The sequence below is a fragment of the Schistocerca serialis genome, chromosome 2, assembly GCF_023864345.2.
Source record: "Schistocerca serialis cubense isolate TAMUIC-IGC-003099 chromosome 2, iqSchSeri2.2, whole genome shotgun sequence".
Lineage (NCBI taxonomy): Eukaryota > Metazoa > Arthropoda > Insecta > Orthoptera > Acrididae > Schistocerca > Schistocerca serialis.
In genome coordinates, this window is record NC_064639.1 from 231,721,031 (window position 1) to 231,745,357 (window position 24,327).

Consider the following 24,327-nt stretch of genomic DNA (forward strand, 5'->3'; position numbering starts at 1 on the left):
GCCGCAGTAGATATTTTTGGTCCGATTCCGAGAACTAACAGAGGTTTTTGCTACATTTTTGTCGCTGTTGAGCTCACTTCAAAATTTGTTACTTTCACTCCGTTACGCAAAGCTACTGCTAAAACTGTTTCTAAAGCATTTGTAAAACATTTTCTATTTCATGTAGGGCATGTAATGAAAGTAATTTCTGACAATGGATCTCAATTTCGTAGTAGTGTATGGACACGCATGTTACGAGCTAGAAACATTTCTCCGATTTATATATCCAAGTACCACGCTTCTTCGAACCCCTGTGAAAGATTAATGAAGGAAATTGGTAAGCTGTGCAGAATATACTGCCACAAAAGACATATTGATTGGGATACACACATACTCTCATTCCAAGATGTAATTAATTCCATTCCAAATGAATCCACTATGCTATCTCCGACTGTTATACTGAAAAACGTTGAACCACCGAACAAAATTAAAGAATTAATAGAATTCCCCAAAAATCGTCGCCTACGACACCACGAAATAATTGACATTGCGCTGAACAACATCAAACGTGCCGCAGAGCGCCGGAGAAGACAGCAAAAACAGGTTTGTACACGCCGCGACTTTCACGTTGGACAGAAGATACTAGTACGTACACACTATTTATCCAGTAAATTAAAAGGTAAGTGCAGTAAATTTGAACTTCTATACGCAGGTCCGTATCGGATTCGTAGCATCCCTCACCCCAATGTTGTACACGTCGAAACTTTGAGAACCAGAAAATCGAAAGGCAATCACCATATATCAAACATTAAACCGTTTATTGAGTGAAACCACTGTATGATTCAACACACTATGATGCCATTTACTAATGCAATTATTTCACGTGACTAATTACTGATGATTATCGTATTTTTTCTTGGCAAGTGCCCGGCAAGGTAAGGTTAGCAGGTCGCTCTTCTTGTCGTTACACATCAGACCATGCATATTTTTCCAGATGAATTTACACATTTATGACTATTTCTGCAATTATATTTATGTGACTAATTATTGATGATTATCGTATTTTTTCTTGGCAAGTGCCCGGCAAGGTAAGGTTAGCAGGTCGCTCTTCTTGTCGTTACACATCAGACCATGCATATTTTTCCAGATGAATTTACACATTTATGACTATTTCTGCAATTATATTTATGTGACTACTTATTGATGATTATCGTATTTTTTTCTTGGCAAGTGCCCGGCAAGGTAAGGTTAGCAGGTCGCTTTTCTTGTCGTTACACATCAGACCGTGCACATTTTCCATTTTTTTGTGTATATGACTGTACTCCAGTTTTGTTTGTATGCACTATGAAATAGTTAAGATATAACACACACCAGCCGACTTTGACATTTTTTTTTTTTTGCCTTATGACATCTCAACATCGTGACTGTTTCACATTTTTTTTGCTACTACATTGTATTATTCTGTGTACATTTTTTCGCATCCGAACACTGTCAATGTCTTGGACATATTACGTTTTCTGTCATGTTATGCTGTATGGTTAATTGTGTCACCATAAACCAGTCATTATTTAGTGGGTATAGGATTTAAATGCAAGACATTAATCTTTGTTCATCAATTTCAGAAAGGAATGATGATTCTAAGAAATAAATTTAACATAAATGGGAATTTCACCTACGGAATAAACGAAAGGAGATGCAATAACTTTATGAGGAAGAGTAAAGGGATCAGGATTAACAAGCATTAACAAGACTATACTATACTCATCACAGAATAGCAGTCTTAACTAATTTTTTCTTTCAGAATACAAGGTGATTGATGCAGGCTGTCAGAGAGAACTACACATCTTAGTTTTAGTGATGAAATATGCTAGAGATAAGGAATAGTTAGGTAATGAGTAATGAAGTGATTTTTTGCAGATGATAGTGAATACTGATGAATAATGATGAAGGAAATGGTATTATGAATAATGAAGTTTTTCTTTACAGGTGATGATAATGGTGAAGTTATGATGATATGGATAATGAAGTTTTTTTCTTTATGCCACGTAGTTATTTAAGTATTTGTTGCGGTTTGCTTTGACAGCAGGTGTTACATTGCATAGTAGGATGACGGAAAGTTTTGGAAAGGACAGCTATGGAACACATTTTATACACATTTCACTACTTGTTAATTCGAAGTTCACTACTTTTCAGCATAGTGTGCGTTTCTTCTTTCAGGTCAATAATCCGTTTTTGTATTTTTTCCAGGAGAAGTTTTTCATGACACTTACTAAACCTGTTACTTATTATACCTGTTCTAGTACTTGCATTTTTATATTTTTTACCCATTTGTGTTTATCATTTATAAATGTGATCACATGTACCGCCTTGTTACATAATCTTGCTACAGCTGACTCATGACGAACGACGTTACCTATCCTCATTTGCAGCAATAGGTCAAAAGCAAAAAGTATTATGCCTCAGCAATTAATTATCGATCCCAACGCAATGCATTGCTACCAAAAAAAAATGTATTACCAGTCCCACATAATGTCACTAGTTTATGATAATTCTGAATAATACTGATCAACTCTGAATAGCATGTCACTCGAGTAATGACCTCTTAATGAGACTATATTCAAAATAATGCTTTGTCACTAGCTAATAACTGCCACTGTTTATTGTAATGCCTGTGATTACTAATGATTTGACTGTAATTAACTGATTTTTAATAATGACTTTGTAATGATCTGAATAATACTGAATGATGAACTATGTTTTATTCTATTCAATACTTGATGGCCACTGAGTGCCAATAATTAATGTCACTCCACGAATTGTTATTAATTATGCCATTGATTAGCTCTTGTTTCCAATGTTGATACTTTGTTGTTGGAAATGAATGTGACTGTTTCATAATGCTTTGTAATTAGGAAAAGACTAATGATTCTTAATAGATTGGAATGACACATAATTAATTAACTATGGTACTGTTTAATAATGCTTTGTAATTAATTAAGGCTAATAATTCTTAGTATATTGAAATGACAAATGATTAATTAATTAACTGTAATTAGACAAATGATTAATTAACGACAAATGATTAATTAACTGTAATTAGACAAATGATTAATTAACGACAAATGATTAATTAACTGTAATTATACAAATGATTAATTAACTGTAATTAGACAAATGATTAATTAAAGACAAATGATTAATTAACTGTAATTAGGAGAAGGTTAATGATTCTTGATTATACTCTGTAACTGAAAAGAATGCGATTATTTCATAATATTTTGTAACCAGGAAAAGAAGGCTACTGATTCTATGTAAAACAATTAATGAACATTTTTCTGTAATACTACATACTTGGTACAGAAATGTTCAATAACTGGGCTATGAATGCCACGAACTATCAATGAAGACTGTAATTGTCAATATTATGTGACTTGATGTCCTTCACCTCATAAGCTGACTACCCTGAATTACTGCAATGTCCATTTGTCCTGTTTATCCCAGTGATCATGGAGCACTATATTTGGTTTTGCACTAATTCTACGTTGGTGTGCCTTGTAAGAGTGTGGTGTTGACACGACATGCTGTCCACCACCATGAGCGATGAAGACATTACTATGGTCCCACTGTTTGGTGTACCTAATGTACTGCCAAAATGAAAACATGGAACATTACTACGACAGTTCAGTGTCTTGGCTACACTGATAAATTCTGATGGGAAAAGAACTTCAAGTTGTGTCACTTGGTGTTGTACTACTGTGGAAAGATATGGACTTTCAGAGCAGCTGTGTGCAATCTAAAGTGCTACAACCATGATGCAATCCTTCCCTTTCCTATCCTGATTCTTGTCACATAAAGAAAAAATTTTTTTTTGGTAACATCATTTATGTTCATAGGTTATACATTTTTCGATTCGCTAAACTCCAGTGTGAGTACACTTATGTCACTGGTCGACATGATGTTTGCCATTATGTTTATTTGTTGTGAAAATACTAAAGACATTTTTCAGTGCATGTGCACTTTGGACATGAATTTTTTTTTTGCCATTATGTTTATTTGTTGTGAAAATACTAAAGACATTTTTCAGTGCATGTGCACTTTGGACATGAATTTTTTTTTTGCCATTACGTTTATTTGTTGTGAAAATGCTAAAGACATTTTTCAGTGCATGTACACTTGTCAACATAATATTTTTTGCCAGTCTGTTTATTTGAAAAAGAATTTTTTCAGTGCCTGTGCACTTTATCTGTCAAAAAGTTTGTATATACTTTTTTCTGATTTGCTACTATGTTTAGTATTCACATTTTGTCCTTGTCTGATATATTTTGTACTTAGTGCGTGTGCACAACATTTAAATATTCTGTAAGTTGTAGGATTTTGTTAATTAAAGAAAAATTTTGCCGCGCTTGGCAAGTCCAAATGACTCACCATCGCTGCCAAATTTTTGCCCCCCGAGTGGAGGGTTATGAAACACGTATGTAACGCAGCAGCGATGGCGAGGCATTGTAGCATCTGTGACCAGAGAGTATGCGCTTGACCGCGCGAGTGTTGCGAGCGGTTCTCAGTCAGTAGTAGTCTTGGCGAGTTAGTTGTCGCTATGCAGAGTAGCAGTCAGTCAGTCGTTGCGAGTCTGTAGCTCTGTCTCGTTGAGAGCAGTACTCAGTCTGTAGTCGTCATGCAGAGCGGTCGGTCAGTAGTAGCAGCCCAGTGCGGTTGTGTGATGTAGGCGGTCGGCAACAATGGTCAAGATGAGGAATAAGGTATACTGTTAATTAATATAATCATTAGATAATGAAAAATTTTATTTATTGTAATTATTCTCCAACAAGTCTCCCAATAATAATTTTTATTTCAAAAGCATTTTCTCAAAAATTTAATTTTTTATTGAACTCAAGATTTCGTCGCACTTCCCATTTCATTCCACTTCTTTTGAAGAAAAATTCCACTAAAATCACAAAAAAAGAGAATATTATTATTGGCAATGCAGTTCCTCCAAGCGGTGCGCAACAACAAGAGCAGATATGTGACATCCATTTATTCTGAGGTAAGACTTTAATTCTGATTGTTTTACACAGGGCCAAAGACCGATATTTCGGTTTAATTGTATTTTCTTGTCACTGAACGGACTTTAAATTTTGTGAAGAAATTATATTTGAGTCAGATTGCGAATTTCACATTTTTGTTGCCATTGTCAGTACATTTGATTGTGGGCAGGTTACGCTTAGAGCAATGTCCATCAGCATTTCTAATTAGTATCGTTATTTTCTTTTAAAATTTTTGTAGGGAGGTTACACTTGGCTCCCATTTCTATTAAGTATTGCAATATTTTCTTTCTTTAAAAAAATTACGGTGGGGAGGTTACACTACAAAATACTTGTTTTATGGTTTCAACTATCAGCTCTGTTCCTTCCTTCAGTTCTTCTAGGCGAGAGCATTCAGGGATTTTACCTTTTCCTATTACCTCCTACATGACTGATGTTAAAGCATTTAACATGTGTGTATATGGACAACTTTTCTGCTCCACATTGTTGCGAAATTTCTGTACAGAACATTAGTAATGGGGTGACCTTAGTTATGACACACATTTGATATGAAAATTAATTAAATTATGACAGCTTATTGATTTATGACTTTGACCTATTGTTCTGCTAGGTGGTTTTTCATGTAACCTGTTCCCCCTCCCCTTATCCTGTTGTTCTGTTAACTGATTTATGATCCCTCAGGGTTGTTTTATGGCCCTTCTATCCTTCTGAGAAACCCGCATCTCTCCCCCTTCCCCTCCTCCTCCCCCGCCCCTCTGGTACCTCCCTTAGCAGTACAAACCCAGATTTAATACTAAATTAATTAACTAATTTATTAAATTGAACAATTAATTAACCCTTCCTCCTCTGTGAAATCTTCCAGATTCGTCCGCTTCCCCACTTCCCATCATCTCCCCCATCTGGAATTGCCAGAAAAAGGACTCAGTTGATTGGATTTTTGTTATTTGATGGGGAATTGATTGGGGTGTATGGGATATTGTTTAAATAATTTATGGTAAACAGGGGAATGTGTGGAATATAATTTATTTGTTTATTTAAAGATTTTGTCTGGAAATTGACTGCAGTGCATGGAATACTGTTTATTTAAACAATTAGTGGGTGATAAGGCCATATGGAAAATTTAAAGAGCTTTGGCATTTTTTTGTTCCGATCATGTCACTGACTGGCGGACTGATCACTCTTCCCAGTGCAGGTCACTACAAACAAACTATCAGGTAGTGGCATCCTTATCATACTTGATACAAGACTAACTTCCTGCATCTCTCTCTCTTTCTCTTCCTCTCTCATACCAAGATGTCTTTCCCACCCCTCCTCCCTTCCATCCCCCTGTTCCCCTCCTCACTTATGCTTACCTGAAACTGGTTGTCACTATATCCTTTTCTTCTCACAATTTCACTTCTATGGAAACCTGTGCCATATGGAGAAAGACAGTCAGAAGAACAAAGTAATGGATAGGTGATAAACCCCCAGGTTTGCATGGTTTGGAAATACTCTCTCATTCTATCTGATTGATTGACTAATTAGTTAAATCGATACTCTTCGTGAGTAGTCAGTTTTTCCTTGCATGCTATGGTGGATACTAGGATTAGTATATTTAATGCGATTAGATCCCACAACTGCCCAGTTCCCAAATCTTTCTGGTTTTTTTTCTGTTGCTTTCTATTGGTGTGCCAGCCGGGGTGGCCAAGCGGTTAAAGGCGCTACAGTCTGGAACCGCGCGACCGATACGGTCGTAGGTTCGAATCCTGCCTCGGGCATGGATGTGTATGATGTCCTTAGGTTAGTTAGATTTAAGTAGTTCTAATGACAGTCTGATGACAGAAAGCATGGGTCACATTTCATTGGTGTCAGTGGAGTCTATCAGCAGGACGGGTTTCACTAGACATGGCCTGCACCTCAACAGGTATGGGAAGGGGAGGTTGGCAAAGCTTATAAGTGGGGTTGGTGGGATCACTCATGGGAAAATTCCTGCAGTAGTGGGTGTTAGAGCTGCACCTTTTTTAGACTGAAGTCAGCTGATAGGTATTCCTGCTTAAGGGAAGTCTCTCTAACAAGGGAATAACTTTTGACAAAGCTTAGGTATCCGAGTAATGAGGGAATTAGTATATTTCATCAAAATATACAAGGTATTAGAGATAAAGTTAGTGAACTGCTTATAGATGTTGACTCTGAAATTATTGGTATATCTGAACACTTCTTAAATACGGAGATAATTCAGAGGCTTCCTTTACCAGGATACAGGTTGGCTGGTAGCTTTTCGAGGAGCTCTTTGCGGTGTTGGGGAGTAGCCATGTATGTGAAAAATGGCATCCCATTTGAGTCAATTGATGTTTCAAAGTACTGCACTGAAAAGGTGTTTGAACGTTGTGCAGGTGTGGTTAAATTTAACGGAGCTAAACTTCTAACTATTGTTATTTATAGATACCCAGACTCCGATTTCACAACATTTTTGTTAAAGCTAGAGGAGGCTCTTGGTTCACTTTATAGGAAATACAAAAAGTTAGTTATATGTGGTGACTTCAATATTAATTGTATAAGTGATTGTGCAAGGAAGAGGATGCTGGTAGACCTCTTTAATTCATATAATCTTATGCAAACCGTATTCTTTCCAACGAGAGTGCAAGGGAACAGTAGAACAACCATAGACAACATTTTTGTTCATTCCTCATTACTAGAAGGGCATTCTGTTAGCAAAAAGGTGAATGGCCTTTCAGATCATGATGCACAAATTTTAACTTCAAAAGATTTTTGTGCTGCAACACGTGTTAAATATAGTCATCAGCTGTTCAGGAAAGCTGATCCAGTTGCTGTAGAGACCTTTGTAAACCTTATAAAGGAACAAGAGTGGCAAGATATTTATAGTGCTGATACAGTAGACGATAAATATAATGCTTTTCTCAAGACTTTTCTCATGCTCTTTGAAAGTTGCTTTCCGTTAGAAGGTTTAAAACAGGGTACTAGCACAAACACGCAGCCTGGGTGGCTGACTAGAGGGATAAGAATATCTTGTAGAACAAAGTGGGAACTATATCAAAACGTTAGAAACAGTCAAAATCTAAATGCAGCAGCCTATTAAAAACAGTATTGTAAGGTGCTTAAAAATGTTAGGAAGGCAAAAAGTATGTTGTACGCAGATAGAATAGCTAAGTCTCAGGATAAAATTAAAACCATATGGTCAGTCGTAAAGGAAGTTGCTGGTCTGCAGAGACAGGTCGAGGATATAGAATCAGTGCGTAGTGGGAATGTCCGTGTTACTGATAAGTCGCATATATGTACAGTATTTAATAATCACTTTCTGAATATAGCAGGTGAACTAAATAAAAACCTAGTCCCAACAGGGAATCATATAGCGCTCTTAGAAAAAAGTGTTCCGAGACTGTTACCTGAAATGCTTCTCCATGATACTGACAAGAGGGAGATTGAGTTAATAATTAAATCACTAAAGACCAAGAACTCTCATGGATATGACGGGATTTCTAGCAGAATACTGAATTATTGTTCTATGTATGTTAGCCCAGTTCTCAGCCATATCTGTAACTTTTCCTTTAGGAGTGATCGGTTTCCTGACCGATTAAAGTACTCGGTAGTGAAGCCACTTTATAAAAAGGGAGACATTGATAATGTTGACAATTTTAGACCTATTTCTATGCCATCGGTGTTTGCTAAAGTTATCGAGAAGGTTGTACATACAAGGTTACTGGAGCATTTAAATTCACATAATTTGCTGTCAAATGTTCAGTTTGGTTTTAGAAATGGCTTAACAACTGAAAATGCTATATTCTCTTTTCTCTGTGAGGTTTTGGACGGATTAAATAAAAGGTTGCGAACGCTAGGTGTTTTCTTTGGTTTAACGAAGGCTTTTGACTGTGTTGACCACAAAATATTACTGCAGAAGTTGGCCCATTATGGAGTAAGGGGAGTAGCTTACAATTGATTCGCCTCTTACTTTAAGAACAGAAAGCAGAGGGTAATTCTCCGCAATACTGAGAGTGGTAGTGATGTTCAGTCCCAATGGGGCACTGTTAAGTGGGGCGTTCTGCAAGGGTCGGTGCTGGGGCCACTGCTGTTTCTTATTTATATAAATGATATGCCTTCTAGTATTACAGGTGATTCAAAAATATTTCTGTTTGCTGATGACACCAGCTTGATAGTGAAGGATCTTGTGTGTAATATTGAAACAGTAACAAATAATGTGGTTCATGGAATAAGTTCGTGGCTTGTGAAAAATAATTTGATGCTAAATCACAGTAAGACTCAGTTTTTACAGTTTCTAACTCACAATTCAACAAGAACCGATATTTTGATCAGACAGAACAGGCATATTATAAGCGAGAAGGAACAGTTCAAGTTCCTAGGCGTTCGGATAGATAGTAAGCTGTTGTGGAAAGCCCATGTCCAGGATCTTGTTCAGAAGCTAAATGCTGCTTTATTTACCATTAGAACAGTATCTGAAATAAGTGACACTTCAACACGAAAAGTAGTCTACTTCGCATATTTTCATACACTTATGTTGTATGGTATTATTTTTTGGGGTAATTCTTCTCATTCAAAAAGGGTATTTTTGGCTCAAAAACGGGCTGTTCGAGCTATATGTGGTGTAAGTTCGAGAACGTCTTGTCGACCCCTACTCAAAAATCTGGGAATTCTGACATTGCCCTCACAGTATATATTTTCTTTAATGTCGTTTGTTGTTAGCAATATTAGCCTATTCCCAGCTTTCATTCAGTTAATGCTAGGCAGAAATCAAATCTGCATGTAGAATGCACTTCCTTGACTCTTGTGCAGAAAGGAGTGCGGTATTCTGCTGCATCCATTTTCAATAAGCTACCACAAGAACTCAAAAATCTGAGCAGTAGCCCAAACTCTTTTAAGTCTAAACTGAAGAGTTTCCTCATGGCTCACTCCTTCTATTCTGTCGAGGAGCTACTGGAAGAGCTAAAAAATTAAGCAAATTCCAGCGTTACATTGTTGATTTTCTTCATTTAAACTTACGACTTGTCACCTGAATATGTTTTTTTATATTTCATTTTATCTGTTTCTAATATTGTGTTATAATTTCATGTATTGACTCGTTCCATGACCATGGAGACTTCTCCTTAATTTGGTCCCACGGAACAATAAATAAATAAATAAAATAACAAATAAAATAAAAAAAGTTCTAGGGGACTGATGACCTTAGAAGTTAAGTCCCATAGTGCTCAGAGCCATTTGAACCTATTGGTGTGTACTGGTATGGTTGGGTCATTTGGTAGAAAGTCCACTACATTGAAGTTAGCTGAAAATTTCACATTTCAGCTCAGTTGCATGCTATGTCCCTAAACAATCTGTGGAGGGTTTTCAATGGTGTGCATGCTTGCAATACCACTATCGGAATCAATAAATCGCACAATGGGGAATTTAGAGTTGTGATTGGGTTTTTAAAGCAATAATCCCTAAAATGAGTCTCTCAGCTACAACAGGGTGAAGGAGGAGGAGAAAGTGTCTACCACATGAGGGGTAGTAACAACAACGAATACCACTCCCAACTTTCCCCTGTAAGACAGAGTTCACTGGACAACACTTAGAAGCAGTGAACATCACCCATTTAAACCAAGTTCTAGCCCCAAGTAGCAGTTGTCACTGTTAGATGCCAGATATCACTGAAACACTCATACATACAGTGTGCTCAGATGTGGATGTATACATGCAGTGCGTCAGGCCATAGAAATGCGCAGCACTAGATTGGTAGAGGGGAAGGGGGAATGCCGGCCCGTGTGGCTGAGAAGTTCTAGGCGCTTCAGTCTGGAACCGCGCGACCATTACGGTTGCAGGTTTGAATCCAGCCTCGGGCATGGATGTGTGTGATGTCCTTAGGTTACTTAGGTTTAAGTAGTTCTAAGTTCTAGAGTACTGATGACCTCAGATGTTATGTCCCATAGTGCTCAGAGCCATATAAACCATTTTTGGATGGATAATGGAAGAGAGGTGCGGAGTGGACATCTCAGTCTATGTGTTTTTGTGCACGTTGGTTCACACAAACAGGAAGTAATTACTTGAGACCGAGAGAGGGAAAGAGAGTGAGGGAGTGATGGAGTGGGGGAGTGGGGGAGTGGGGGAGTGGGGGAGTGTGGGAGTGAGGGAGGGAGGGAGGCAGGAAGTGAGTCTGGTATCAGACTTGAAAGGGGTGCCGCTACCTAATGCTTTATTTTTGCAGGGTTAGCCTGGTCTGGCAGTCAGCAACACAATGGGGAGTTTTTTCTACAGATGTGTAGGGCGATCTGTGACAGTATGTTTACATGTGGTGAGTGTTTCAAGACAGTATTCCTTGCGCGATCGGAATAAAGAAGCGCTACAGTTGTTTATTTTTCCATACTGCCTTGTCATCCGCAAATTGTTTAAATAAACGGTATTCTGCGCACCGCAATGAATTCACAACCACTTCTTTAAATAAATAAATCAATCAACTATATTCCAAACATAGCCTTGTATCCCATAAATTTTTCAAAGAAACAATATTCCACACATTGCCTTGTCTACCAGAAATTGTTTAGACAATATTCCATACAATGGAATCGATTTCCCACCAAATTCTCTAAATAAATAAATAAACAAACTACATTCCATACACTGCCTTGTATCCCATAAACAGCTAAAATAAATTATATTCCACACATTGGCTTGTCTAACAGATGTTGTGTAAGCAATATTCCATACACCACCATCAATATCCCTTCAAATCAACTGAGCCTTCTCCCTTCCAGTTTACAGGTGGGTGAGGGGTGGGGAGGGGAGTGACGGAGTGGAAGGAGGACTGGAATATTTCCTAGAGGGGGAGGGATAGTTAATTGATCAATTTAGTTAATTAGTCAATTAATTTGATACCAATGGTGTGCTTGTATTGGTGAGGGGAATTGCTAGAGGGGTTGAGAAGGATGAAGATGAAAAGGTGGAGGAGCGAAGGGTGGGGATTTCTCAGAAGAACGGATTGTCCTCAGTTAGTCATAGATCAGCCCCCAGGGTGTCACAGATCAATTAACAGAACAACAGGTTAAGGGGATGTAGAAGGGGAGGAGTTACATGAAAAACCACTTAGCAGAACATTAGGTCAACGTCATAAATCAATCAGCTGTTACAATTTCACTAATTTACACCTCAATTTGATATCAAAAGTGCACTATAATGAAGGCTGCCGAACTACCGCTGTAACCTGTAACATCACCTGTTCACCAACTATTTACAGCTTCTGGTGTCTCACGTGGGAGCAATCTCTTCTAACATGACTCTAATTTTTACACAGTATGTTGATGCATTTGTTTCTTCACTACTTAGAGGTCCACTCCAATCTGCAGCACACAGTTTTAATGGGGCATAATTAACCTGTGGTCTAGGGGTAGCATCTTTGATTAGTAAACAAAACGTCCTCAGTCCCAGGTACAAATACCGCCACTACTTAAATTCTAATTAATAATCAGTGCTGAAGGCCCATGACATCCAGCATAAGAGGTCACCCTCATTCTGCCAAATGCTTTGTCAAGAGGGCAGAGGAGGGGACAGAGGTTCAGGGCACTCTCCTGTCCTTGGGGTGGGAAACTGCCCTGAAGGCGGAAGAATCTTCAATGATCAATGTTACGAGGATTCGGGAGGCAATGGAAACCACTGCACTAAAAACACGTAATGTGTATCCACAGGAAATGTCTCCTGTAATTGAATGAATTGTCATGATGTTCTCTCCATTGGCTAAAGATTCCGGAATAGTCCCTCATTTGGATCTCCAGGAGGGGACAGTCAAGTGGAAGGTGGCCATTACAAAAAGACTGAATAATCAACGAAAGGATAAGTTCCCTGAGTCAGTGCATTCAATGTCACGAGCTTGTATGTGGCAGGGAAACCAGAAAATCTGAAAAGAGAAATGCAAAGGCTCAATCTAGATATAGTAGGGGCCACTAAAGTGAAATGGAAGAAAGATGAAGATTTCTGGTCAGATGAGTATAGGGTAATATCAACAGCAGCATAAAATAGGATAATTGGAGTAGGATTCTTTATAAACAGGAAGGTGGGGCAAAGGGAATGCTACTGTGAGCAGGCCAGTGATAGTGTAGTTCTTGTCACAATCGACAGCAAACCAACAGCGCCAATGATAAATCAGGTATACATGCCAACTTTGCAAGCTGAAGATGAAGAAATAGCGAAAGTATATGAGGATGTTGGAAGGGTAACATAGTATGTAAAGGGATATGAAAATATAATAGTCATAGGGGACTGGAAGGAATAGAAGGAAAGTTACAGAAGAATATTTGCTTGGGACAAGGAATGAGAGAGGAGAAAGACTAATTGAGTTCCGTAATAAACTTCAACTAATACTACCGAATACTCTGCTCAAGAATTAAAAGAGGACTAGGTATACTTGGAAAAGGCCAGGTGATACGGGTAGATTTCAGTTAGATTACATCATGGTCAGACACAGACACCCAAATCAGATACTGGATTCTGAGGTACCCATGAGCATGTATAGACTCAGATCACAATATAGAAGCGAGGAAGAGTAGGCTGAAGTTTAAGTCACTTGAAGTTCCTTAAGGCTACAGATACAGCATTAAGGAATAGCTCAGTAGGCAGTACTGTTGAAGAGGAATGGATATCTCTAAAAAGGACAATCATAGAAGTTGGAAACAAAAACATAGGTACAAATAAGGTAACTGTGAAAAAACTAAGGGTAACAGAAGAAGTGCTTAAGTTGAGCGATGAAAAATGTTCTGGATAACTCAGGAATACAGATATACAAATCGCTCAGAAATGAAATAAATAGGAAGAGCAGGGAAGCTAAGGTGAAATGCAGAGAAATGGAAAACGACTGTAGGAAGGACAGACTCAGCATACAGGAAAGCCAAAACGACCATCGGTGACATCAAAAGCAAGGGTGATATCATTAAGAGCACAATAGGAATTCCACTGTTAAAGGCAGAGGAGAAAGTGGATTGATGGAAATAACACATTTAAAGCCTCTATGAGGGGGAAGATTTGTCTAATGTGATAGAAGAGGAAACAGGGGTTGATTTAGAAGAGATAGATGATCCAGTATTATTAAAGCCAGGTTAGCCAAGAGTACGAACGCGCTGCTTCCTAGACTCAGGTAAGCGCGCCGGCCCCAGATCGAATTCGCCTGGCGGTTACCAAATAAGGCTGGTGTGGCGGCCAGCCTGGATGTGGTTTTTAGGTGGTTTTCCACATCCCACTGGGTGAATACTGAGGTGCTCCCCACAACCTGCCTCTGTTACAGGACTCACTGACATCTGAAAACGTTCGCAGTATTCCATCGATTTCACTAGACACCGACAGCTGCGGCACACGAATACGTACAGAATACGAGTAAAGGTTGTGTTGCAACAACGACGACATACGGAAGATTAGGTCTGGCTGTGAGTCGTGCATGGAAAGGAAAGCGGTTAACGTGACTACTCATGTAAAGCTCGAAGTTTGGGTTCGACTCACGCGCTGGCACAAATTTTCTCTGTCATTCTTCTCTTATTCAGCTGATGGTTGTTCGTATTCACAACTTTGAATACGTTCTATGTATATGATAACAGCTGTAGTCGCCAGAGTGCCTGACATGCATACAAGTTCGAAGCAGCATTGTTCTTGTTAACAACAGGACACTGCTGTATCATAAAACTGGAAAAGGTGTCAATCATGTAGACTGAGGCACAAATTTCGTGTTACAAACAGTAGCTACAAACCTGTGCTGACAGATCACACCTGTCATCAGAAACAAGAATCAAAAATTCTACTCCTTTTCTGTGCTCCCCCTGCTGGTCTTTGCATTTATTGCAAGAATAGTGTACAATACCATACCTAGGAGAAGTATCAAAAGATGTAGCGGAAACACTGACATCTTTCCACTATAGAATTTCCCTCCATGTGAAGAACACAAAGCCCAATGTATAGCAAAGGCAAGACCCAGGCGCTGACAAAAATGAGATATACAAAACTATTTGTCCTGATTCTGATTAATTTTATATTAGCCAATCAGGTAAAGAAGTTGCAACTTGGCTGGTAGAGCATAAAATCAGCTGAAGATCGTAGAATGATGAGTCCACGTTACCTGAGCGTGTACTGATAAGATCACAGCTACCACTGAGAGTCCCATGGCGCTTTGCAGACTAAGGCCACAAACTCAGTCTATTGGAGGGCCTGGAAATCAACAAGTATGTGGCCAACAATTCTGATTTAATATTCAATGACAGAACCCAGCTCAGTACTTCTCCTCCTCTAAACATCTCTTAATTCTCTCAGGTTTCCGTTCTATCTCACGCTGCCTGGTCTTTTCCGCTCGTCCAGTTTCCTGTATTTATTTCTATTTTATTGTGATTGTTTACGTACATCATAAATTCTGTTGTTACAGTTGCCCAATTTATCTTTAACTCTGTTTCTGTCTCACTTTCCATATGTAAAACCTCTTCAAGCTACTTTTTATTAGCCTTGTAAAAGTACTAACGTTATTGGGATTGTTAATTTAATGTAAATTGTATATATTCAGACTAAAGTGACGAATGAAAATTTGTACTACGGCCGGAATTCGAATCTGGGTTTATATGCCTTTAGAGTTAAGATCATATATCTAGTGGGCCAGGGAACGAATGGGAGTTTGGTAGAGGAGGCGTGGCGTAATGGTTAGCACATCTACATAGTGAGCAGGAGAACTGCGTTTGAATCCCAGTCATGGTAGAAAATATCGTCCGTTACGTCTGTCTGCATATATACATCACAGATGTATGAGACTTGAAAAAAATTTCTTTGACACCATAATGTTTCATTTCATTAATGTATATTGTTACATAGGCAGTGCTCTCGAGTTTAGTGTTAACGTTTTTCCTCGATTTCTCCATTTATATCTATTTACTGTTCAAATTTTTACCTTTTTATCTGTGTTACCACCGCACTGTAAAAAATTACATGTACTATGTGTTTTTGCCCCAGTCTGGATGAGTAACAGATTATCGAATATTGTTTACAAATATTGTAACACCTTTGTCGGCGATAGTGGCTTAACGTATCATGATGGCCTTGTACACCGGCTGACTATATAAATTAATCCTGTAAATCATACACAATATTGTGTTTTTCATGTGTTATATTGTACTTCAAGGAAACGACAAGGATCAGTTAATGTAACAGGCTGCTGATTAGGGCGAATGTTCCATTTCTCGGTTATCGTCTTTCTAAATGTTTTTCGTATGAGTGACCACGTTCGTTGGTTATTTCTTGGGACTGCAAATTTGTCAGTGTTAATAACATCGCCGTTATAGCAACACGATCCAAGCCACATCCACAATAACGGAAGAATTTGTTAACAAAACACACGAACGACATCTACAACTGAGACTTACAAATAAAAATATTGAAGACGTCAATTAGGCAACACATAGCATCACACTAAAAAGCTTTTTACTGTTGGTTCCCGCTGTTCACTACACAGCAAACCTGTCACCTTACAATCTTAACCAAGACATCGCAGCGCGCTATAGGTCAGTCTGTCACCACAGCAAACCTAGCCACCTACTGAGTGGATTAGGGACAGACAAGAGCCACTCTGGTTTAATAACAAAATTCGGAAAATTCCGAGGAAGCAGCGAATTCTGCACTTGGTTCAAAAAGGGAAACGGAACAGACGCCAGGCAAAAGTTAGCAGAAACCCATGTATCTATAAGTAGACACAAGAAGCACACAACTTCTACCTCCATACAATAGCAGATCTTGACTAGACGTGGAGAAAATTTTGGCCGTACATAAAATCAGTAACTGAGTAGAAGGCTTCTATTCAGTCGGTCATGGACCAGTCCAGTCTGGTGAGACAATAGAAGGCAGTAATATGAACAATAGCTTTAATTTCGCGTTTAAAAAGTAATTCACGCAGGAAGATAGTAAGACATCATCGTCCGACCGTCGCACAGTCTCTCGTATAAAAGACAATCTAATAGCCATCTTTGTTATACAGGAGCAACTGAAAAAGCTGAAAACATATATGACGTCAGGTGGGTATGGAATCCCTGTTCGGTGTTACGGAGAGTACTCTTTGGCACTGGTCCGTTACGTAGTTTGCATAGCCTCTCGCCCAAAGCGAAGTCCCAAGCGAGTGGAAAAATGCGCAGGTGACTCCTGTGTATAAGAAGAGCGAAAGAACGGATCCGCAATGGTACAGACCAATATCATTGAAGTAGCTTCGCTGGAGAATTGATGAACATATTCTGAGTTCAAAAGAATGAATTACTTTTGCACAGAAAAGTTTCTGTCCGCAAATCAGCAGAGACATAGAAAACATCGCTCGTGGAAAATTCAGCTTGTCCTTTTCGCGTACGATAACCTGCGAATCACGGACGAAAGGCAACAGGCAAATTTTATTTTCCTAGTTTTAAAGAATTCATTCGAGATTGTGCTCTATTGCGTACTTAACGAAGGTTTGAGAACATGGAATAGGTTCCCAGATATTGAGTGACTCGATGAGTTTTAAGTAATACTACCTAGTAGATTTCCTCAGACGACAAATGAGACCAGATTGTCGTCGGGAGCACACCAGGGACGAGTGACGGGACCGGTCTTATTCTCTATATGTTGATAAACGATGTAACGCATAGGGCGGCTGTTTGCTGACGAGACTGCAGTGTAAGGAATAGTTCTTTCGTTGAGTTTCTTAGAGGCTACAGGATAAGTTGGAGATAATTTCAGTTTGGTGTTATGAATGACACGTTGCACAAAGAATGTCTGTTAATGCGGATGAGTAGGAAAAACAACCCTGTAATATTCGGACACCGTATTGGTGTTGTACTGCTTGACACAGGCACGCTATTATACAGGTTGTAACAGGTTTAGGTGCAGATATTTTTATACAAGACACCTTAATATGTTCACACAACATTTGGTTGTTTTTTCTTTGTGTGGAAAAGTCTTCTCAAAAACACATCAGAAACTTCACGACCTGATGTTTTCTGCATGGGCACACCGCACTACTAAGTGGACTACGCCTGTCAATATACACTAACCGTTTTGCAGCCTGACTTTGATACTTCACACCAGACCTGCTGTCCAGGAGAAATGCAGGCATTCACGATTTGCTCTTGAATCATGTGCCTGAAAGCGCAATCCAGCCTTATAACGTATGATTTGTATTGTCTATAATTTTTAGTCTGCAGTGACACAATACTGATGTAATGTTCAGTGCACCGTCCTCAGCCACCAATAGAAATATCTGTACATACGCCCGTTATGCTCACTGTATCTACGTGTAACGTTGCAAAACAATATGAAATGAAACGAGCACATGTGGAAGGCGTATTGTCGATTAAAATTTTTTGGGAGGATTCGAATGAAAAGTTAGTTCGTATGTGAAGGAGACCATGACCACAATTCTTGTGAGAGGGATTCTTGAATAGTGTTGCAGTATTTGGGATCCCTAGCATGTCACATTAAAGAAAGATGTAGAAGCAACTCCGAGGCGGTCTACTTGATTTGTCAGCATAGGTTCGAGCAACGCGCGTGTATCACGGAGATGCTTCGTGAAAGTACATGGGAATCCATCGACAGAAGACGATTTCCATTTCAGTAAACACTACTGAGAAAATTCGAAGACCATTTGTGGCTGACTTCCAAACGTTTCTGCTGCTGCCAAAGTACGTTTAACGATGGGCCACGAAGGTAGCGCAAATTAGGGAGCGTATGGAGGCACGTAGACAGTCGTTTTCCCCTCTATCCATTTTCGAGTGGAACACAAAATGGAAATACTGGTGATGGTACAAGATACCATCCGTCATGCACCGTACGGTGGCTTGCGGATATGTATAAAGATGCAGAATTACACATTAAAGAAAAAAAAGAAAGAGAGAGAAAAAGCTTCGACTCGAGACTGATTCGTTGGTTTCCCAGTCTCACAAACAAACAATCATCTACAAACTGTCGTCTATCAATCAAACCTAGACCACGAGCTACTCTGCAGTTTGTTATCACAATCTAATATTATTTAATCTCTAACTAGTGAAGGGTTTCACAAATGTAAATGTATAAGCCACACGCAACGTTAGGGAAAGTCTTAGTTTCTTTGTTTGCCGACATGAGATCGCGCGTTTTGAATCTCTGTGAATACATCGACAAGTTCCAACACTACTTTTTACAGTGTTACAGTCTTACAGTCGCGGTTTTTTAGCAGCAAGAATTGTTAATACATTTTTGGAAAAACGACAGCCGTTTGTAGGAACGGTGATGAGCACTTGTTCATCAAATGCCGCCCACAGGTGTGAACTATATGCATTGTTGTAGCACATTACTAAGCTCCCAAGTAAACCCAGTGAACGTAATTCCACCTTTTTCAGGTCTTATTTTAAGGTTTTCTATTCTCTATTGTAGCATTTGAGGTTGGTCTTTGAAGACCGAAAACCAGTTACGACTGTACCATAAAAAAGTGATTGACTCAAAAGTAGAAAGAAACAATACCTTATCCGTCCACATCAACTGATTTTTCTTTAGCACTGACAACCTTAGTACTTCTATTAAAGCTAGCTAAACAATGCTAGAAACATAAGTATTGGCGCAGTTTTTGAAACTGTACTGTTTTCAGTTGGTGCGCCGAGGCTGCTGGTTAATTAATTACCTTGATCATGTCGATCCTCTTGTCGAGACCGACGACCTTGAGCCCCTTCTGGAGCAGCGCCCGTGCAGTGGCGGCACCGATACCAGAGTTGGCGCCTGTAACCAGGGCAACGCGACCTGCGTACCGCTCCATCCTGACAGCAAGTGGCGCGGCGCAGCCACTAGCGCGGCGGATCTTTGCCTTCAGTGGGCAGGCTGCCCGCGTGAAGTCCGGCAGGGCAGCTCGTTATCGCCCCGTCGCAGTCCATATCCCTCTCCGCCGGGGCGCAAACAGATCTGTTTTTCCGATGGACACGTTCAGTGAAACGATGCGGACAGGCGCATTACTGTCCAGCAGGTTTCATCCTTAACGAGTAGCTTCTAAAACCTGGAAAAAGAACAAGTGCAGTTTTGGTTTTATTCACAACGACATTCGTCCTAACTGCACTATAACTAAATAAATAAACACGTATCAGCATTTGTTCTAAACATAACGCGGGCGGAGCAAACTCCACATTCGAAATGAAGGCATCATTCCACGAGGGGCGTTCAATGAGCAATGTAACACTTTTTTTTTTCCTTTGTCAGTTTCGGTTCAAAACATTAAGAATTATTGAGGGTCATTGTGGAATATTCCCGCTTCACCTACTATAGTTCCACGAAGTTCCGTTATGTGACGGCGTTATACGTAGGCTTCGAAGTGTCATCTCTAACGGAAATGCATTCCAAGGAGAGCGCTGTCATTATGTTTGTTTTGGAGGAAATCCAGAGCTTCGAAGATATTCATAAGCGCTTGCAGACCGTCTGCAGAAGCCTGGCAGTGAACAAAAGTACAAACCTGACCGATATCCCACCTGCTGGTTCGGTGCAAGTGGATGTGACTCATGCAGTGTTGAAACGTGCCGACATTCTCATTCGACGAATCACAGTCAAACACCTCGCTCCACAACTGAACATATCTGTTGTTAGTGTGGACACTTTGTTGCCCTCCCTCATGGTGCAACGATCAACACTGAAGTTTATTGCCGGCCAGGGTGGCCGAGCGGTTCTAGGCGCTACAGTTGGGAACCGCGCGACCGCTGCGGGCCTCGGGCATGGATGTGTGCGATGTCCTTAGGTTAGATAGGTTTAAGTAGTTCTAAGTTCTAGGGGACTGATGACCTCAGAAGTAAAGTCCCATAGTGCTCAGAGCCATTTGAACCATTTTTTTAAGTTTATTGTGCTGCCCTCAGGAAATTGAAGGAACGACTTCAACGTTTTATTGCCACAAAAGTGCAAACGACTTTCACCTTGTCCATGACAACACAAAACGTCATACAAATCTGCGCACACAAGAGCAGCTCACAAAACTTCACTAAACTCTTCTTCCTCATCCACCCTAAAGCATGGATCTGTTTGGTCGAATGAAGAATGCTCTCTGCAGGATGCAGTTAAGTGGATGATGGAGAGATTAATGATACTGCAAAACGTTGACTCCGACGTTGATCAGTAGGTGATACCATGCGGGCATACAGACCCTCCCAGTAGGGTGGCGTAAGGCTCTTGCATTGGATGGAGATTATAGTCCGAAATGGGATTTTATATCCAAAAGAGAGGGAAACAGCGTGATGTGCTGGAATGCTAAAGAAAACTAAGCTGCCTTCAGATATATGTGTTGCATTACATACTGAACGTTTCTCGTATTATTATCTCCTTTGAAACAGCTTCAGCACTGGTCCATACAGCCAAGTACTAAATGTGTAAACACGAAACAAATTAATTTACAGGGTGTCCCAGGAGGAATTCTCACTTTTCAGGGATGTGACAGGAACGAACATTTGCAGGGAAAAACTTTATATGGACAAACGCCCTATTCCGAATGGTTTACGAGATAGAACTGTTTAATGTACAGTACTATTCTGCTTATGTGTTAGTCAGTAAAATGTTGGGTTTACACGTGGACTCGTATACAGCAGTTTGTGAACGTTACAACGTGATCTTTTCGGAGTATCAACTGATACGGAGCATCAGTTACGTATTTTTAACAGACTGACGTTAAGCGGTATCGTACTCGTCACATTAAAAGTGTTGTACAGTTGACAATAAATTATAGGATATCTCAACGTCGGTTTGGTTCAAATGGCTCTGAGCACTATAGGACTTAACTTCTGAGGTCATCAGTCCCGTAGAGCTTAGAACTACTTAAACCTAACTAACCTAAGGACATCACACACACCCATGCCCGAGGCAGGATTCGAACCTGCGACCGTAGCTGTCACGCGGTTCCTAGAACCTCTCGGCCACTCCGGACGGACAACGTCGGTTTCATTATATATGTGCACTCTTCGGAGGACATGTTGAGTTGGTTGTCCGAATGCCTATCAACGTTCCCTAATGAGCGCAGGAGCGACCATGAAGCGACGAAGCAGTTCATCTCTCTTATTGACCCTTCGTTTGTACGCCTCACACCCCATCTAACCTCATAAACAAAGGTAATTCGCAATATCCCTGAATCTTAACCACTCATTCTTTTAAAAATAATATCTGTATACTTTCCTTCTCCCTCTGCTTCGTCTTCGTCTTCCTCGTCGTTTGCTGTTCCTCTTTAGGTCGGCACTGAAAAAATATTTGGTGGTAAGTTCCTATGGGACCAAAGTGCTGAGGTCATTAGTCACTAGGCTTACACACTACTTAATCTAACATAAACTAATTTACGATAAGGACAACACACACACATTGCCGAGGAAGAAGTCGAAACTGGGGGGAGCAGCGCGAGCCGTGACAAGGCGCCCAAGACCGCGCGGGTACCCCGCTCGGCACTATAACTCGGGTTTTGGTAGCGTTACTTTTTGTTTGTAATTTCCGTCGCTTGCTCGTGACAGTTATTTTGAATAGTAAATTTTATAGTGCTTACGCTAGAAAAATCGTGCCAGAGAGCATTTACAAACGTTTTTCTGATCTTAAATGCGCATATGATTTTCCGTGGTAAATGTAGCTTACCCTTTGTTTCTACACCTCTGCTAACCAAGAAGTGAACCTATGATATGAAAAGAATGCTTTCGTAATCCATTTAAATCCCCTTTCACTTTAACTCCGAATTCAATGCTTCTTTCTTATTGCTACTGATTCTTACTCGTTGCTTTTTTAACTTTCAAGTCATATGCACATCATTTTTATGCTCACGTTTGCAAAAAACTTAGCAACGTTTTCTTTGTTAGCCCACAAATGTGTGTCTCCTCACTGTCCGTTCAGCGAATGTTGCTTCGCATGCACCTCCGCAACAGGCGCCTGGATCATGTAACCATGCTGACAGCTGTTGATCGGAGATGGAGGCTGGAATTTGCACGCCAAAACCGCAACTGAACGTCAGCAGAATGGCGACAGGCGCTCTTTTCATGTGAATCATGTTTTATGCTTCTTCGTAGAAATGGTGGTTGGCCCTGCAACAATCGTCGGAATTGTACAGGATGAAGGAGCGAGCGGCATAGTCTGGTGAATGTTTTCGTGGCATTCTTTGGGTAACATTATTTTCAAACGCAAAATGGATCAACACAAGTATGCATCTATCCTCGGGGCCATGTCCACTCCTGCTTGCAGTTTGATTCTTCCTCGGCGCAACTGCGTCTACAGCAGGTAAATGCTGTACCCTCATGTCACCAAACTCCCCATATTTAAGCCGATCAAAATCTGTGGAACTGCTTCAATCGTGCCGTTCGCGCCATTCATCTTCAACCGAAGAACATAGAGCAGCTGGCCACGGCACAGAAGTCGGCATGGCTCCACAGCCTTTGTCGATACCTTCCACAGAACCATTGACTCTAGCTGCACGTTTGCGCCTCAAAAGGTGCTTATTCAGCTTTCTGAAAGGTGGTCACATAAATGTGAATGGATCGTCTATAGTCGTAAATATAAAGCGTATGCAAACTGTGTCATTCAGATTAGACTTTACCATAAAATAATAAAATTAAAGGACAAGGTAATAAGTGTAAACATTAATTACTGTGAAAGATACCTTTTACAATAACTAATTTACAGATCTGACCAAAGAAATTAGAATTTCATTGAGTGAGAAGTAATAAATTTTTCTTTCGTATAGTATTTCCCCCCTTTTGTCTCTTTTCCCGAGCGAGGTAGCGCAGTGGTTAGCACACTGGACTCTCATGTTTGAGAATGCCTACTCAAACCCGTGTCTGGCCATCCAGATTTAGGTTTCCGTGATTCTCCTAAATCTTTTCAGGCAAATGTCGGGATGGTCCCTTTGAAAGGGCACGAGCGATTTCCTTCACCATTCCTAAGAGAAGCCCAGCTTGTACTCTGTTTCTAATAACGTCGACGGAAAGTTAAACACAATCTTCCCAACTTCCCTTCGTTTCTTTTTCTGTGTTTCACACACTCAAGTAAAAAATGCAGATGTCATCTTCAACTGTACTTTGCATTTGCCTTAACTGCAAGCCTTTGACACTAATCTCAATACGGAAGGGATATTAGAGTGAGTGTTGTTGCACAGGAGTTGGACAAAAATAAAGAAACATCGCGAAAAAATGCATGCTTTAACATGAATTCAGATCCTAGGTTAGGCTGCAAGTTGTGCCGCTCTATTTGACCACGGATGGGCACCTGTGCAATGTCCGCAGTACGTGCAGTACGTCGCAAATGTGAGTCAGTGGTCAGAACAGTGTTCTATGTAGTTGTGAGGGCATTACGTCCTAGTGAAGTGTATTCTGTAGTGGTTGCGCGA

The 24,327-nt window shown here is 40.0% G+C and overlaps 1 pseudogene; it reads right to left on the reverse strand.

Annotated features, from left to right (window-relative positions):
* LOC126455863 (dehydrogenase/reductase SDR family member 11-like) overlaps positions 1-19,764 on the reverse strand; it is a 77,360-nt pseudogene extending 57,596 nt beyond the window's left edge.
* Between the last annotated feature and the right edge of the window lie 4,563 nt (positions 19,765-24,327).